The following is a 19,543-nucleotide window of genomic DNA, read 5'->3' on the forward strand; positions in this document are numbered from 1 at the left end:
TTGTGTTTGTACTTATTTAAAGTGTTTACATTGAGACACTTTATAGACAACTGTGATTGTGTGTATATAATAACAAGATTAAACGTTGTTTTTGTTAGTAAAGCGCATTCACAGTAACAGAAAATGTGGAGTAATAGAAAAGGTTCGTCTCATTTCGCTCAAAAGTCCGAGTCAATTGAACCAAATGTAAACAAACAAACACGTGAAATGAATAATATAACTAATTAACTGCTGATGTTTATCTGTGTAATCTGATAAATGTAGTCTATAGAAAATCTAATAATACAAAATATAACTAAATATAGAGTTTGTATAATTTTTTGTTCTTTTATGAATTTATAATTTTAGTTTTGTGTGTTTTTAGTCTAATCAGGTAATAAAAGTCCATTAACTCTGACTCTCTTTCCAGTGCGCTGTACTACTGAACTAGATATAATTGAGACTCACCCAGAGATTTAGTGTGGATTTATTTTTCTTTCTTTTTTTTTTTTTGTTTCAGAAAAACTCCTGGTGAAGTGGCTGAGATCCAGGTGACACACCATTATAAAGATGGAGTTTATTAAAGAGGAGAGTGCAGACATAAAGATTGAAGAAACATTCAGTCTGAAACAAGAAGAAACCGAGACACTAACAGGTTAGTTTCACTCTCTTAAAGCTGAACTCAGTCATAAACTCGCACATTAATCATTCGCTTTAGTTGAAACATGAGGGCGTTTTATTGGGATAGTTTGTCCCTGTATTTTAATTCCACTGTAGTTAATTTGTGGCTAACTTTTAGCCTATTTTTTCATTTGTTTTTCAAGAATGAATTAATAGCCTAAAACGTTCTCCCATTTTAAGTAGATTGTGATTGGCAAGTTTAAAGTCCCCGTGAACCGTCTAACAAATTAATTAGTTCAAATTATGGGTGAAACCCATCAGTTTTCCTTATCGACTATTATAAAAGGAGATTATTTCTCTGGCCATGAGAAATAATTTCCTATTCTAACATTAAAGTGTAAAGCAGTTTGCAAAATCGAAACGTAGAAGTAACTTGATTTTCGTAGAAGTAACTGAAACAATCGAGCATGAATATAATGGATTTAATATATGAAACTACGAATACATAGGCTATACAATATACCAAAGGCTAAATATACCAAAGAATAAACATACAGAAGCGAAAGTAAAGACAGGAAAAGAGAGAAGACAAATGGCAAAACTCACAGACAGTCCCTTAAAAGCCAGCAAAGAATCAGTCTCACTTGGTTAGGTCGTGTAACTTATCGCATCTAAGATAGAGAGAAGCAGAACCTGCATGAGTTTGCGTGCTGAGTTTCAAAAAGATATGTGTGAAGATTCAGCGCGTCCGTGGCTGCAGTTTGTTGGCTTCTTCCGTCTCCGCGGGAAGTTTTGAACTGAGGACTTGAAACTTTGTTTCGCCAAAGGTGGTCATCCCGAAGAGGAGAGTGATCGGAGCGCAGTTGCCGAGACGTCCAGGAGATCGATGTTTTTACCCAGCCCTATTGAACAGCCAATGATCAGTGTGGATTTTGAGGAGGGAAAAGTTCTATTTGTCTTGTCTTGAGGCTGAATTTGCATAATTTATGATGGTTTCAGAATTGATAACTTTTACTCCAAAAGATCTTAAAAATAGACTGATGTATGGTATCGTAACAGAACATACATAGTTATTTAAAGCATCCTGAAGAGGGTTCATTTAAGACCAAACATGACAGTGTGAAAAGACATAAAGACGGAGATACAGTCTTACACTCACATATAAAGGTTTAGGGGTACAACTCACACAACTAAAGTCATAACTAAGCTTATGGATACATGCATGCACACTTGAATACAACAATGGGTGGACTTTGGCATAATCATATTTTGAGGCTAAATGTAAATACAGTCTCCATACATACAGCACATGTTGCTATCTGTGTTTAAAGGGTTAGTTCACCCAAAAATTAAAATGATGTCATTAATGACTCACCCTCATGTCGTTCCAAACCCGTAAGACCTTTGTTCATCTTCAGAACACAGTTTAAGATATTTTAGATTTAGTCTGAGAGCTTTCTGTCCCTCCATTGCAAGTGTTTGTACTGTAGACTGTCCATGTCCAGAAAGGTAATAAAAACAACATCAAAGTAGTCCATGTGACATCAGTGGGTTAGTTAGAAGTTTTTGAAGCATCGAAAATACATTTTGGTCCGAAAATAACAAAAACTACAACTTTATTCAGCATTGTCTTCTCTTCCGGAATCCTTTCCATTGAATTGATTCCATTGAATTGATTCCATTGAACTGATTCCATTGAATCCTTTCATCTGTCGGCGTTGGTAATGCACTTTTACGTCGTTGTTTTTGGCGATTAGGACATCCGGGACATGCACACTTACGCACAATTTTAAAAAATATAGCAATACCAAAATACAAACAATGTAGAATAGCTTGAATACAGCGTGCGTCTACCTCAGACTGTAAACGAAGCTCTGGCGCACCAGATAACACATCAGCAGCATCTTACATCAACAGCGTCACTGCGAAGTCGTGAACCCGGATGAACAACAGACCCGGAAGAGAATACAACGCTGAATAAAGTCGTAGTTTTTGTTATTTTTGGACCAAAATGGACCAAATGTCACATGGACTACTTTGATGATGTTTTTATTACCTTTCTGCACATGGACAGTCTACCGTACATACATTTTCAATGGAGGGACAGAAAGCTCTCGGACTAAATCTAAAATATCTTAAACTGTGTTCTGAAGATGAAAGGAGGTCTTAAGGGTTTGGAACGACATGAGGGCGAGTCATTAACGACATAATTTTCATTTTTGGCTGAACTAACCCTTTAAAACCTCTGGTCCTCTTCGTTAGGAGTCACACTTGACATCCTCGTGGTCAAAAATGACCAAAGCTTTAAAATGTAACTCCCAGTGTAACTGAATGTAACTGAAGATAGATTAGTGCCATCTGGTGGGAGTAAAAAAAGAACTTTTGTAATGCCATGTTGTAATGTATATAGGAATCTAGTTCTATATAAAGTGGCTTTTAAACGATTTAGTGTTTTTAGACAACAACTTGTTTTTATTGAGTTGTGGATTTGGATTTATACTTTGGCATTCTCAAAGACTACTATTTGTCAAGGTTTTTTGTTTGAAATGTTAATTGTCAGTGTCAATTTTACTACAGTCAAACCTGAACACACAGGTGGACATTTTGTGAATCACTTTTTTGAGGGCCGAAACATACTCAAACTCATGAAACTTTGCAGATGCGTCAGAAGTGGTGAAAATTTATGTCTGATATGGGTTTCAGAATTAAGTGTGGCAAAATGGATAGATAGTGCCACCTAAAAAATTTCAACGAAGTGCCCCTGACACTACGTTTCAAGTACAGGTATGAAATTTAGTACACACATCTAACAGCCCAATACCTACAAAAAGTCTCTTGGAGTGAAATCTGAAAACCAACAGGAAGTCAGATATTTTGAATTTTCTTTGCAAAATTTTTGCAGTTTTTGCCATTTCCAGACGTTGCACTTTAACGAACTCCTCCTAGAGCTTTAATCAGATCAACATCATATTTGGTCAGTCTAATCCAGGGGTACTCAAGTTCAGAGGCCAAGAGGGCCGCATTTTAACCAAATGAAACGCGAAGAGCCACAAATTATAACTTGGATCGTAAGACATTTATTTAGGCCTACTTAAGACAATATTTGTAGTTTTACTGTTTATTTACTAAAAGTGCAGTTTATTATCTAGCTAAGCCTTAATAGTATGGTGTCCTTTTTAAAGTGTCACTTAACATGATAAATGGCATTTAAAAAAATGATTAATAGCCTGTCTTGCTGTATTCTTAATGTACAAATGCATAAAGAAAAACAAGAACTGATGAAAAGAAATCCTTATTTATTTGAAATGTCTGCATTGTTTTCACAAGAAATTTAAGGTATGGCTGTTGTTTACTGGCTGATGAGAGTTTGTCCATAACACGAAAACATTGCACTTTTTTATAGTCTTTTTATACTCCATTGCGCCTTTTTAACACATTTTATAGCACCTATTTATACTCAGAGAATAAACGTTTTATTATTTGTATTATTATTACATACCTTTTAATTTGGTCAGAATCAGGGGCGGCGCCAGCCGATTTTGCCGGGGCTTCAGCCCCGAATGTTTTGAGTCAAGCCCCGAATGTAATGACTGTCACTGAGCAAATATGAAACTGGACAATAGCCTATGTAAACCCCCGAAATCATAAGTTGCTTTATTTCATTGGCTTTGCATATACTGCATACAGCCTGTAAAAATAGACCTTAAAAATAATCTAGCCTATAGAATACATTTCTTTGCTGTCGGTAGCCTATGGGCTATCTGACCATACACCGGCAGCGCTTTCTCTCTCTTCTCTCCGACAGCGAGTTCACGCACACCGCAGTTGTACAGAGCCACGCCTCCTGTCACTCACTCAGAGCAGCGGCAGGCCTCGAGACTCTCGTTCGGTCCGGTGGAAAGGTTTTGTTATATAACAACCGATATGACAACTTTAGCACATTTATCAGCTATACATTCATTCAGTGTTTCCCATTAATGACCCTGTACTGCCGCCACCGTTTCATAATGAACTGAAAATTTAAAACATACTGCGTTTGCCAACGAGCTAAAATCGAAACTGTGATATGGCTTTGTGCCTTTATAAAACAGCAAAAGATAGCGATTAAGTATATATACAGTCTGTCTGTGCTGCGTGTTTTAAAGAGAAGTGAGCACATTTGCGCACGCGATCAGCTGGTGATCTGGTGATCAAAATAAAAGCTCAAGGATTTATCTTTTAAAAAGAAATGAGTACAAAAGTATTTTAAAATAAGATGTTTGAACCTTTTTTAATGTCCAGGTACAAGTTAATGCTGTTTCTTTGTTGAATTTGCACACTGTTCATGGGTTGAAGCTCTTAATTTTGAGTTTCCAGAGTGCACCAGATTGATGCATTTAACCTTAAAATGTACAAAATTTTCATGCCCCCCCGGACCCCCCTACAGGAGATACATCCAACAAGCGGTTAATGGAAAATTAAATTGTCTTTAGACAAATATAGATTTGGGCTAAGCCCCGAATGTTTACAATGTCTGGCTCCGCCCCTGGTCAGAATCCAAAAATCTTTTTTTTTTTTTTTTTTTAATGTTCAATCACAATCTCATGAATTATCAAACTATAACCAACGTTGTAAACATGATAAATAAGATATTCTCCGTGAGCTCAATGATGTGATGACAGATCTGTAATGGGAGCGCTGCTTGCTTTCTTTTTATAACACATTGACATTAAGAATAAAAGGTTTGTTTTTCATGATGCTCGGCAACTTACACACTGCAAAGTTTTTGGGAATGTCAACTGCATTTCATCATGGAAAAATAAGGTTACTTCGGTTTTTAGCTTGCGCGCACAGTCTCGAGCCTTTGATGGCGTTCACGAACACAAGTGCTCGACACATGCGCACTAGAGAGATTCATGCTTGTCTAGTCTTTCGCTTAAATAGTTACAATAAAATGTCTTTGTACTTGTTTAAAATTAGAGTTGCTGGTATCTTTTAATCCCCTCAAACGAGCGCTCTCGGTCGGCTATTGTGTTTGCTGTTACTCTTGTTCTGTCTTATCCGTATCTTTTCAGACTGAAACAACAGCCCGTTTCAGTGCTGACACCTTGTGGACAAACTAAATTAGTGCAAAAACTATTGAATGCGCGCGTGCAAAGTGCCTTCAGTTTATTATTGTTCTTTGCGGTTAGAAAAACTGTGCTGCGCGTGTACACTATATGCGTTCTCTGCTGATGATTACAGCGTCACGCGCACTGCACGCCTACCCTAGTAGTGTACGTGTAAAAAAAAAAACGAAGTAATATTCACGCTATTTTTTGGACGCAAATTATAATAAAAATACATTTATATGTAGCATGACGCGGGCCACAAATTTAATGCTGACGGGCCGGATGCGGCCCGCGGGCCGCCTGTTGAGTACCCCTGGTCTAATCTAAAGGCCTTTGAGACGTTAAATTGCGAAGATCTAGAGTTTTCACTGAAGGGTGTGGCCATAGCGGCCTGCCAAATTTCGATGTTTTGCCATGAAACAGGAAGTTGTTGTAATTCAGGCATACGATGTTGGATCTGCCCCAAACTTCACAAGTTTTATTAGAGTCCTGACCTGAAGATATTCGGTTACGGTCAAAGCGCCACTTGTTGGCAGCAGGAAGTGTGGCACTTTGAAATGACTTGGTTATATTTCTCCTGTATTTACTCGCTAGCATCCATGTCACCCACTGTTCACTGTTTTCCTAATGCCAACGGGTGGCGGTTAGCCCGGGTGCGAGGGCCCTTTCATCACTGCTTGCAGCTTTAATAGTGATTTTGTAATTATACATACCTCAGTGTCAGCTTTGTTTTGGCTTATGGATTGTAGCTTATATTATTGCAATAAATAGTTTAATGAACATGGTTAACTACGGAAAATCAAATCTAACCATACATAAAAATAATAAAAAACTCACATAAATAATAAACGCATTGATAAGTGTACATTATTGTATGCTTTTTTTATGTATTGTATTAATTTTAGTATCTTTAATTCTGGTGTCCAAGCACTTTTAAGACAATGATCATGTGCGTTTAGCGCCATCCTCCAACCATTATGAGATGAATTCATTAGTAAATTTGGTAAGTAAATTTTATTTATAGAGCACATTTAAATTCAGCTTACACTGACCAAAGTGCTATACAAAAACAATCATAAAATACAATAAAATATAAAATGAAATAAAATTAACAAAGAAAACAATTACTAATCCATAATTTAATAATCAGGAAAGGCTAAGGAATAAAGAGGGGTCTTAAGTCTAGATTTAAAGGGATAGTTCACCCCAAAAATGAAAATTTGATGTTTATCTGCTTACCCCCAGTGCATCCAAGATGTAGGTGACATTTTTTCTTCAGTCGATCACAAATGATGATTTTTAACTGCAACCGCTGCCCTCTGTCATTCAAATAATTGCAGTAGATGGGAACTTCTTCTATAAGAGTGAATAAACCTTGCTTAGACAAATCCAAAATGAAACCCTGCGGCTCGTGACGACACATTAATGTCCTAAGACACGAAACGATCGGTTTGTGTGAGAAACCGAACAGTATTTATATCATTTTTTACCTCTAATACACCACTATGTCCAACTCCGTTCAGCTTCCGGTGAGTGAGGTCAGATCACGCTCTGACAACGGAAGTGATGTCTCGTGCTCATTGAAGTATATGGGCGAGACATCACTTCCGTCTTCAGAACGCGTTTTTTGACCTCACTAACAGGAAGCTGAACGGAGTTGGACATAGTGGTGTATTAGAGGTAAAAAATGATATAAATACTTTTCGGTTTCTCTCACAAACCGATCGTTTCGTATTCATATTTTCTACAGTATCATGCTGCAATACAGTAGGTGATGACAGATTCAATAACTGACCTGTAGAAGTTCACCAGCATTTGTTGTGGAAGTGGAGCTTTCTTCAATAACCTCAAGAGGTAGTTATAGATTACCTTTTTTAACCATCTTTGAGGTGTTGGCAGTCCACGTCACATCCTGGGTAATATGAACTCCCAGGTATTTGAAACTCTGCACCACCTTCACTCTCTCACCATTGATGTCTATGGGGCAATGGGCAGAGGGTTTCAGCCCTCTGAAGTCCAGGATCTTCTCCATCATCTTTGTTGCATTGAGGATCAAATTGTTATTTCAGCTCCAGCTCTCTTAGTTCTTGACCTCTGCTCTGTTGGCTGATTCGTTGTTTTTTGGTTATTCTGCCTACAACAATTGTTGTCTGCAAACTTAATGATGGTGTTTGTCTCATAAGAGGATTTGCAGTTGTGTGTTTTAAAATTGCAGATCAACATGAAACATAAACATGTTATACGTGTGATCTTTAACTACAGTAAGCAATTCTAAAACATTATTTCAAAAGAGTGTGAATTAATTCATAGGCAAAAACAATAAAAAAGGAAAATCTAGATGGGACACTTAGATACGTTTATCAATTTCTCAACTGTATTTGTCTGTTTGAAAGTGAAGTGAGAGTGCAACTCTCTAAAATTCCTTTCGGTCACAGATTCCTTGGTCACAGTCTCATCTTGCTGATGTGTTTTTGCTGCTATGGTATGCATTAGTAATGAGGGTAGAGTAGTAGCGTGGAGCGTGCAGTGTTTAGAGCAGATTTGTTTGACTGTATGTGTTCCTTGAAGGCAATAAGATGCATATTCAAACCGCTTTTCCTGTAAAGGTGTTCACAGGCGGCAAACCAGTAGTTTTCAGTAACATGCGAAAAACCAGGGAGATGTATGTGTCGAGGGCACAAGTCTTACATTTAAGAGAAGCGTGTATGTCAAGGTTGCATTGTAACATGAGAGGCATTATATTTGGCAAATATTTCTCAGGGGCACTAGTCTGTATACAGTATTGTATTGGACAGGTTTGTTTCAGTACATGATTCAGAAAACGTTAATGGATTGATAGAGTTGAGGGTTACGGTAGGTTATGGTGTGTTTTCACCCTGAGGCAGAGAAGAGGCATTACACAGTATTATTGCTTATTCAATGAATGGGAGTGTGATCAGAAAGTCCCATTTGAGAGCTAAGCACGTGTACTGACCGCGTGTGTAGTCGCATGACTCCGCTCCGTCCAGTCAGCAGCATGGAAGCAAACAAGGAGGCAAACACTCAGACAACACACACAGTGTGTGAGGCGTAGCCCCTCAAGCGTGGGATAAATTTCATCTTGCGTCTTCACTTAAACTTTTTTCAACTGTATGTGTTTTACAGGCTTGCCAACATTTGGACATTCAAGCAATGTTAGATCCAAGGTGCATGTGTATCATTATATTGAGCTACTGGCCTTTATGATTTATCAGGTAAAGTATATCTTTTATCTTTAGTGCATATTTTTCTACTTTTGAAGTGTAACTACTATGCAACCCATTGAAGCTTCACAATTAACCCTGTAAAGCCCACTGTTGCAGAATTACATCACTTTCAACAATTTAAAAAAAGGCTTGCAACAAAATGTTTTTTTTTTTCTTCTCAAGACCACATCTTACATAATTAATGGGTTCTATTATTTGTCCCTCACAATGCTATTAGATATAAGAAGTGTTTATAGGGTCCAGTCATTCATGGCCATTAAGTTACTTCTCTACCTGCAAACTTCGCGTTGAGCTCATCTCCTTCTTTTTTACATAAGACGGGATTTATCAAGATTCAAGTAAGTAAAATTCCTTACATTTTTTTGTGTTTATTATACAAATGTCTAGAACGACATAGATATTTAGTTATTTTGGAAAACATTAATCAAATTTGATTTAGGGTGCGTTCAACATTTGTCATGCTTGGTTTGATTGAAAACGAACCCTAGCAAGCGATTGCTCAAGTTAGTGCGGTTCATTTGAACATATGTGAACGCTGCCATCAGAACCTGGTGCTATTTCAAAACAAGCGGTCCGAGGACCGCTGAAAAGATGGGTCTCGGTCCGTTTCAAAACGAACTCTGGTGCGTGTTCGAATGATATATGAACGCAACACAGACCAAAGACATGTAAACGCAATCCAAAAACAGGAAGACGTAGACCCTAAAACAGACTGAATCCTCATCGTATTTTGTTTTTTCTTGTCATAGTCGTGAGTTTGCTCACATGACAGGCACTCAGACGCGTGTCTCCGCGCAGCAGCTTGTTTGTGTGTGACGGATGGACTGGATTAGATGATTCATTTTAACCAAGTTCTAAATGTGCTTTTCTGTTACAATTTGTACTCAGTTTAGTTTTAGACCATAATTAAACACAGGAATAAATTGCATTATGTGAAAACTCTGCTCATCTAGAGCAGTAGCTGAAACTCTCTGTATCTTTGTAGTTTTTTTTTTTTAACTTCTAAAAGATCCTGAGTTTTTTTTTAAAAATTTTGATGAGTGTTGCCTTAGTAGCAGCTTCTAGTAGCATTAGGAGCTTTGAATGATTTTGGGGTTGCCTTTGCATTCTTCAGGGACAGGTGTGAATGGTCTTGAACATGAAAACCGTGTAAGTGCTCTGGGGGGATGTATGTGTTCTTTTTAGGTATGATAAGTAGAGAGATAATAGGCCAGCCAGACAGTATTGTTTGGATGTAGTAGTGAATTTTTGATTAAAGCATTTTCATTGAAATTATAACACTTCGATGGATAATACTTAGATCTCTACCCTCGATACATGGACTACCCAGTCTATTCCTTCCAGTTTATCTACTACAATATAAGACCCATATGTATTATTAACTTATTTTTTTACTTTTTCCATTTCCGAATTTGCCAAGATGTCATCGGACTCACCCCCACTGGATGTACACAATAAAAGACATGATTGCACATTTCAGTGCAAAGATGAAGAGAGGATCGCTGCAGACACTGCAATAATGGATGACATAAACACACTGTAGAAAGTGCAGTGTTCTTTCCTGTGCTTCCTCAGATTTACAAGAACTGTCTTAGGGACTATCATCTGCAAAACACAGTGATTTTTTTTTTTTTTTTCTCAAAAAATGTTTATTACTCAATGCTTATTCATAAAAAATATGATTGTTGTGTGATTATAACTCATGATATATACTGTTAGTGGGGCTAAGTAAGCAATCAACCCTGCAAATGAATGCTTAAATACTCTGTATCTGTTCAGACAAAGAGTACAAATACATGAAATTCTGCTCCCAACTAGGTCCAATGTTGCAAATAAATTACAATATTTCCTTAAAAACTTATTAAAAAGTAAAAAAATTTGGACAAATTATTTAATTTCTACATCAGGGAGGCCTCCTAAAAAATGCTCATTTTTTTATTATATTTTGGGTTTTACAGGGTTAATAGAGAGATGGTATGACTAATTCACACAACCTGCAATCTCTCTCTCATTAATGTAACTTTTTTTATTTGTCTTTTTTTTTTGCCTTAGGACCTGATGCCGCTGAAAGAGGAGAGTCAAGATCTGAATGACATGAAAGAGAAAGATCTGTATGAGAAACAGCATGATTTCCATATCTAAAGAAAAATCTTTAATTGCTCACAGACTGAAAATTACTTCCTCACAAAAAAGAGAGACTAGAAGTAATTTCATCTGTAAACAGTGTGGAAAGAGTTTTCTCAGTCAGCATGGCTAAACACCTTAAAGTCCACCTGGGAGTTCACACCCGGAGAGAAGCTCTTATACCTGCCAACAGTGTGGAAAGAGTTTCAACCGAAAAGGAACCCTTAAAGTCCACATGAACATTCACACTGGAGAGAGCCGTTATTCTCGTTTAAATAGTGGTGGAATAAGTTTCACTCGAAAAGGAAACTTGAAAAGGCACATGGGAATTCATTAATAGAGAGAAGTCTTACACCTGCCAACGGTGTGTGGGAAAGTTTTTAAACTTAAAAGAAGTCTTTAATTGCCACATGAGCTGATACTGGAGAGAAGCATTTCAGCCATGCCAACATTGTGGAAAAAGTTTTTCCACCCGAAAAGGAAGTCTTAATTACCACATGAAAATTCACGACTGAAGAGAAGCCTTTACCGTTGCCCTCAGTGTGGAAAGAGTTTCAACTCGAAAAGTGAACCCTTAAGGTTCACATGAACGTTCAACACTGGAGAGAGCCGTTATCTCCTGCCAACTGTGTGGAATAAAGTTTCCACTCGAAAAGGAAAACTTGAAAAGGCACATGGGAATTCACACTGGAGAGAAGTCTATATGCCTGCCAAAAAAGTGTGCGGGAAAAGTTTTTAACCTAAAAAGAAGTCTTAATTGCCATATGAGTGTTCTATTCTGGAGAGAAGCATTATCAGCTGCCAACAGTGTGGAAAAAGTTTCAAACAAAAAGGACACCTTACAGACCACATGGAGAATTCACACTGAAGAGAAGCCTTTTACCTGCCCTCATGTGGAAAAAGTTTTAAACTAAAAGGAACCCTTAAAGACCACATGAAAATTCACACAGGAGAGAAAACCTCCACACATGCCCTCAGTGTGGAAAAAGTTTCAAGCGAAAAGGACAACTTAATGTCCACATAAGAATTCAGCACTGGAGAGAAGCCTTTCACCTGCCAACAGTGTGGAAAAAGTTTCAGTATAAAAGTGGAAACCTTAAAGACCACATGAAAATTCACACTGGAGAGAAACCTCTACGCATGCCCTCAGTGTGGAAAGAGTTTCAGTCACAAAGGTCAGTTTAAATGGCCGCGACATGAGAATTCACGCTACTGGAGAGAAGCCTTTCACCTCGCCAACAATGTGGAAAATAGCCTAAATCATTCAGGAACCCTTCACATGCACATGAGAATTCACACTTAGAGAGAAGCCTATGCCTCGGGTATACAGGTGCTGGTCATATTCGTGAAAAAGTTCATTTTTTTTATTATAAATTATTAAAAAATGAAATTTTCATATATTGTAAATTCTCTACATGTGGAAGTATAACATTTCAAAAGTTTTTTTTAATTTTTTTTTATTTGTTGATTAGAGTGTACAGCTAATGAAAGTCCTAAAATCCAGTATTCTCAAAATATTAGAATATTTACATTTGAGTTCTCATTTACCTGACCATCCTGTGACAGTATAAATTCCGGGTATCTCTTGTTCTTTGAAACCACACTCAATGGGGAAGACTGCTGACTTACCAATGAACGTCCAGGAGACAATCATTGACACCCTCCACAAAGAGAGTAAAAGTCAACAGAAGGCCATTACAGAATGGGGTGGCTGTTTATTAAGAGTGATATATCAAAGCATATTAAATGCAAAGTTGACTGGAAGGAAGAAATTGGGTAGGCAAAGGTACAAGCAACAGGGATGACCACAAGCTTGAGAATACTGTCAAGTAAAGCCTATTCAGACACTTAGGAGAGCTTCACAATGAGTAGGAATGAAAATGGAGTCAGCGCATTCTCAAGAGTCACCACACCTCAGACATCTTCAGGAAAAGGACTACCAAGCCACTTCTGAAACAGGAAAACAACATCAGAAGCATCTTACCTGGGTTAAGGAGGAAAAATAAAACTGGACAGTGAACAGTGGTTGAAGGTCCTCTTTTCAGATAAAAGTAAATTTTGCATTTCATGTTGAAATCATGGTCCCAGAGTTCTGAAGGACGACTGGAGAGGCACAGTGAATCCAAGCTGCTTGAAGTCTAGTGTGAAGTTTCTGAAGTCCGTAATGATTTGGGGGGGCCGTGACGTCTGCTGGGTGTTGGTCTGTTGTGTTTTATCATGCAGTGCAAAGTCAATGCAGCCATTCTTCCAGGAGATTTTGGAGCACTTTATGCTTCAGACATCTGCTGACAAGCTTTATGGAGATGCATGATTTCCTTTTCCATGCAGGACTCTTAGCACCTGCCCACAGTGCAAAAAAAAAACCACTTCCAAGCCAACATGTCTGACCTGAATCTATGGGATATTTTCAAGAGAAAAGATGTAGAAACAGCTCGCCCATCCAACAATATACAGATGATCTGAAGGCTCTAATAGTGCCTCAGCAGCTGCCACAGGCTTATCACTTCCATGCCACACTTCACTTGGATGCTGTAATTTGTGCTAGGAGCAAGTCATTTAATATGTGCTGTAATATGGTGCTGCCGACCAAGTATTGAGTGCAACAAATGAACATACTTTAAAGAACTTGAACTTTTCTGTTTTTGCAAATCCATTTTTTGATTTGATTCTTAGGAAATATTCTATCATATTTTAGAGATACTGGATTTTGGACTTTCATGAGCTGTACGCACTTCAATCATCAAAATTAAAAAAAAAAAAAACTTTTGAAATGCTTCTTACTTTACATGTTGGGAATTCTAGAATATATGAAAGTTTCATTTTTAAAAATAATTTACAATAATAAAAATGAACTTCTTGATGATATTGTAACTATAATGACTCAGCACCTGTATCACTTTTCCACGCCCCGGATGCATCCTCACGCGCAGTCGCGTCTCGCACATCTTTTCAAAGTATACTAAACCAACGGATGCGCGCGGATAACCAAGTTTGACATATGCACAGTACACGGTTTCTACTACTTTTAACAGACATCGTGTCATCAAACGGACATTCCCTGGGCAGGATCAGAGAAGAATAATAGTGCATCCACCATTGCAACATAGTTCAGAAGATACACCAAGAGAACAGGAATCAAAAACGATGGAGAAGGCATGCTTCTGAGTTTACTCGTTTTATTTTTGAATAGCTCTTTACACACTTTTCGACGAATGTATTAGATTTCTCTAATACATAAAATAAGTAAGCTTGACGAGAGTTCTTGGTAGGGAGAAAAATTTATTGAAGGTAGTAGTGTTGCAACAGTTCTTCAGGCAGCAATGTCAGCGTGTTGTTCTTCAAAATATCCGGGACAGAACTTTATACATGAAGACAAAAGGGCTACAAACAGTAGAACACTTATATCATCTAGATTATGGATATTTAAATGTGGCGAACTGAAAAGAAAACAGGAAAAAAATGCATACAAATTATTTTTTTCCAAAATGGGCGGAAATTGATCAATCAGGAAGTAAAGAGGAAATGGTATAAAAGGAAGGGGAAACGGAAGGAAGACAGGTAAAAAGAAAAAAAAAGAGAGAGAAAGAAACGTGTTGGTTATTGAAGTGGGATCACATGCTACCTGAACCGAAGGCCTGCCATTGTTGTTGCTTTTTTGACTTTTCTGTGCGCTGACCGGGTGCAATCCTAAAGTGACGTCAGGAACTGAGCTCTGCACTTGTTTGCCTTCCTGGTGCAAACATACCTCCAGCTACCTCCCAGCTCTGACCTCGCCTACTACAGGTATTCGCATGGGGTTGGACTCCGACATCTTCTAACCTCACGGGAAATCGCCTCAACTCTGTTCCTTGGCAACCGGACGCGATCGCAGAGTGACGGCGGAATTGATCTCCGGAATGGTTCATCTGCCGGGTGGCATCGTAACTGCCAAGTTTTATTCTCGCCTGCCCAGGTATTCGCATTGAAATCCCCAAACTTACTTCAGGGCTCTCCGTGCAGTAGTGTGGCCGTTACGCAGCCAGCAATCCATAGCAACACACACACACACACGCACGCAAACACACGCTCGCTGCCTTTCACTACAAAGACATCTGAACGAGATGATCGCTGGTCTGTTTTTGTTTTTGTTTTTTTTGTTTTATATTGTGGTTGTTTGAAATTTTAGTAATTTTCTGTGAAAACTGGTTAAAAGGAAAGAAAAATCGATTGTGAATTATGCAATGTGAATCACAGAATGTTTTTTGGTATTTTGGTCATGTTACTGACAAAAGAAATATACAAATTCTGTTGAAAAATGAATTGAGTAACTGTCTTGTTTTTTTCTTTCCCCCCCCCCTTTAAATAACATGATTATCTTGATCTGAAAGCCTTCATTCAGTGACTGTCATTTAAGCCATTTTGAATGGCGTTTTTTTTTTTTTTTTGTATCGGGTGGTTTAGTGAGCTGTACCGGGAAACTAAAATTATTATTATTTTTTTCTTGACAAGTTTTGACTTGTCTGGCGCCCGAACAATTGAAACTTTAATGCTTTAAGTTAAATCGGGGCGGTCACTCGTTACAGAAGTGGCGCCCGAACAATTGAAACTTTAATAAGCTTTAAGTTAAATCGGGGCGGTCACCGTTACATAATATAAAAAAACAGATATTATTTACTTTAGAATTGTCATACCATGTGAAAATAAATTCTCTATTTGGTTAACTGTATAAATGTATTCTTAATCCATGGTCTGGGTCTCTATCTGTGTACTTTCTTTTCCTAACGTGCAGCCATGATAGTAAAACACTCATGAGGTAACGTAAAAAAAAAATGGCAGAGCCTCAGTTGCTTTTCAACACTTTTACTTTGTCATGCCTATGGTCATACAATAAAATATGCAAATATAAAACAACCCATCGCTATAACCCTTTACTTTTGTTCTTATAAGAATTAAACAAAATGTATGAATACTCAAAACACATACATAAATTCCTCAATCAGAGAGCTGTTTAAAAAGTCTTTCAACTGCTCTGCTCCATCGTAGTTCTGACTGGTGACGTGGTGCACAATTGACAGTTGGGTAATTTTACTTCTCTACTTCCCAGAAGTGATGTATCGATGTTCCCTTATTCCCTATGCCATTCACAGTGCCCTCCTTCGAAGTTCGAACTGGAAAACATGTTCGCAAGCCCTTTCGGAAAAGAATGTCACATTTAGGTAGCGAAATACCCTATAAAGTACACTTTGCAGTCCACTTATGGTCAAATGGAACGCACCTCTTGACGTACGAAGAGGAAGTAAGTAGATGAGGAAGACCCCCACAGACTATCCCTGCATCTCAATCAGCTCCCAAGCTTTCTAGGTTGTGTATGGAGTATATCATGTAAATGAATGTGGCCGACTTCTGATCAGTGCCCTGACTACTGAACTAGGGAACTGATTGAGATGCACACTACAATAAGATTCTCTGGTCTGATGAGACCAAGATATAACATTTATATCAAGAACTGGCAGAGGACCCTAAGAGCACAGTGGCCTCCATAACTTTTCCTCTGCCAGTTCTTGATATAAATGTTATGATCTTGAGTCTCATCAGACCAGAGAAATCTTTATTGTAGTATCCTTCTGCCAGTTCTTTTGATATAAATGTTATATTCTTGGTCTCATCAGACCAGAGAATCTTATTTCTCACCATCTTGGAGTCCTTCAGGCTAGCTTTCATGTGTTCTTGCACTGAGGAGGAGGCTTCCTGGCTGGCCACTCTTCCATAAAGCCCCGACTGGATTATGGGAAGGCGGTTGACTTTCTACAATCCTTTTTTCCCATCTCCACTGCATCTCTGGAGCTCAGCCACAGTGATCTTTGGATTCTTCTTTACCTCTCTCACCAAGGCTCTTTCTCCCCTGAAAGCCCAGTTTGGCCAGACGGCCATTTTGCTCTAGGAAGGGCTCTCTGGTCGTCCCAAACGTCTTCCATTTAAGGATTATGGAGGCCACTGTGCTCTTAGGAACCTTAAGTGCAGCAGACATTTTTTTGTAACCTTGGCCAGAGATCTGTGCCCTGTCAACAATTCTGTCTCTGAGCTCTTCAGGCAGTCTCCTTTGACCTCATGATTCTCATTTGCCTCTGACATGCACTGTGAGCTGTAAGGTCTTATATAGACAGATGTGTGGCTTTCCTAATCAAGTCCAATCAGTATAATCAAACACAGCTGGACTCAAATTAAGGTGTAAGAACCATCTCAAGGATGATCAGAAGAAATGGACAGCACCTGAGTTAAATATATGAGTAAGTCACAGCAAAGGGTCTGAATATCCATTTGTTATTTTAGTTTTTTCTTTTTTAACAAATCTGTAAAAATGTCAAACTAATACCCTGTGTTTTTCTGTCAATATGGGGTGCTGTGTGTACATTAATGAGGAAAAAAAAATCAACTTAAATGATTTTAGCAACATGGCTGCAATATAACAATGAGTGAAAAATGTAAGGGTCTGAATACTTTCCGTACCCACTGTATATATGCCATTTTATATTCTGCATTTTTATCTTCTTTAACTTTATTAGTATCATAAATATGTTTATTTGCACTCACCGTTAAGCGCCACATACTGCTTCAGGGGAGTGAATTTGCATGTTCTACTCTGTGCATCGCCAGTGAAAATCGATTGGGTATGAACAAAAAACGTCTTGAAAATGGTTAAGGAGATAAACGCATGTGATATTCGATATCCGGTGTATACAGGCCTTAAGGACCTCCCACAGGACATCGATCTACCCTGTAAATTCTACTCTTGAACATTGCTGTTTCTTTGTCATTCACAACCATCAGTTTCTGTGGGCCATATGTCTGGGCCATTTGGTTCCCACCAAGCCGACGTTCGGCCATTAGGCCGTTTTTGTTCTTGTCAACCGACTAAGTTTTCTCAATGTGTCTTGCACCGTCTAGCTGAAGTTGGTCCTTCGGGCCATCTGGATCTATTCTGATTGGCTGTTCAGCTACTGTGCCACCTGCTGGTTCGGACAGGCATTTTGACATGCTTACGCAGACACAGAACGGACATGCTACTTGGCCGTCGAATGTTGGTTTGGTGTGTCAGGACAACTTTGGACACAGACGCTGCCGACATGAGCCAACCCCCAAGTCTGCTTTTGCCGCCACTAGTTCGTCGTGCTTCGGCTTGGTGTGTTCATGCCTTTAGAGACCTGAAACTTTGAGGGCTGGTATTACTCACACTGCTTATCGTTGGAATTCTTAAGGGACAAATTTTGTCCATCTTTTGTCCTCAGATTCTCATCTCTGCTCAAGCAAAGTTTTTTTTAGGAAACCTACTTGCAAACTAGATCTATGTTTTTGGCCTCTAATCGGAACCAAAACCCAGTGCCGCAAGATTTTCATGTGCCAGTTATACAAAAAGTAATCTGATTGGATTGGATCCAAATCTTGAAAATGGGTTGGTACAAAGTAAGGGAAAAAGGATTTTTGAAATCAGGATTAGACCACAAAATCCAATCTTGGTTTTGATCTAAATAAAATCATCAGTTTCCTCAGTCTGGTATCATTTAAAGCCCTTTAAAGCTGCACTGAAACTGTAATTCTGACCTTCAAACATTGGGAGGCCATTGAAGTCCACTATATGGAGAAAAATACAAGAATGTTTTCATCAAATGAGGAAAGAAAGACATGGACATCTTGAATGGACATGGGTTGAGTAAATTATCAGAAAAAAGTTTATTTAAAAGTGAACTAAATCCTTTAACAACATTCACTCTTAATAAGTGTAGATGAGGAGTAACAACTGAAGAAACCAGGCTATGACTTTAATCTAGTGAATCATATTCCTTTATACAGCTAAAAATATTTTAAACAAAACTGCTCACATTAATAAGATCAAAGACAGACCATATGTTCATTTACTCTTCAGTCCTTTGTTACTTTTCAGTATGTACCTGTTATTGTGGGGAGTAAAATTATGTTTGTAAATCAATGTCCAACCTTAATCAATGGAAATCTTAGAGCTTATTAATAGGGAACTTGTTAACTTGACAAAATTAATTATATTAAATACCAAATAAATTTGATTTTATTTAATTGCCTTGGATATTCTGTGGAGAAATTAAGATTGAATAAATGGATATTTCTATTAGTTAGATCACTCTGCAATCAAACATTTAATTTTGATCTAAAACTTTAAAATTTTAAATTTAACATGTTCAAAAAAGTTCTTTACAATCCTTTTATTCAAATTTTAACTTTATTCTTGACTGAGAATATCAGTGCTTTGTAGATTATTGAACTGAGAGCAGTTCACACTTGCTTACATTAAGATATAAGCCCAGAAGCTCTTGAAAAACGGCATGGAAAATCTCTGATTCTCTGATTCATCCTACAAATCAACAATATGAATGTTTTTCTGTATGAAAAGACTTCTATTAGCTTTAACGTGCAGGACTTTTATTTTGGTGTGGGGGTGTGGCGTCAAAAAACTGCGCCGTGCTCCGGCATCTG

This window comes from Chanodichthys erythropterus, chromosome 8 (genome assembly GCF_024489055.1).
Source record: "Chanodichthys erythropterus isolate Z2021 chromosome 8, ASM2448905v1, whole genome shotgun sequence".
Lineage (NCBI taxonomy): Eukaryota > Metazoa > Chordata > Actinopteri > Cypriniformes > Xenocyprididae > Chanodichthys > Chanodichthys erythropterus.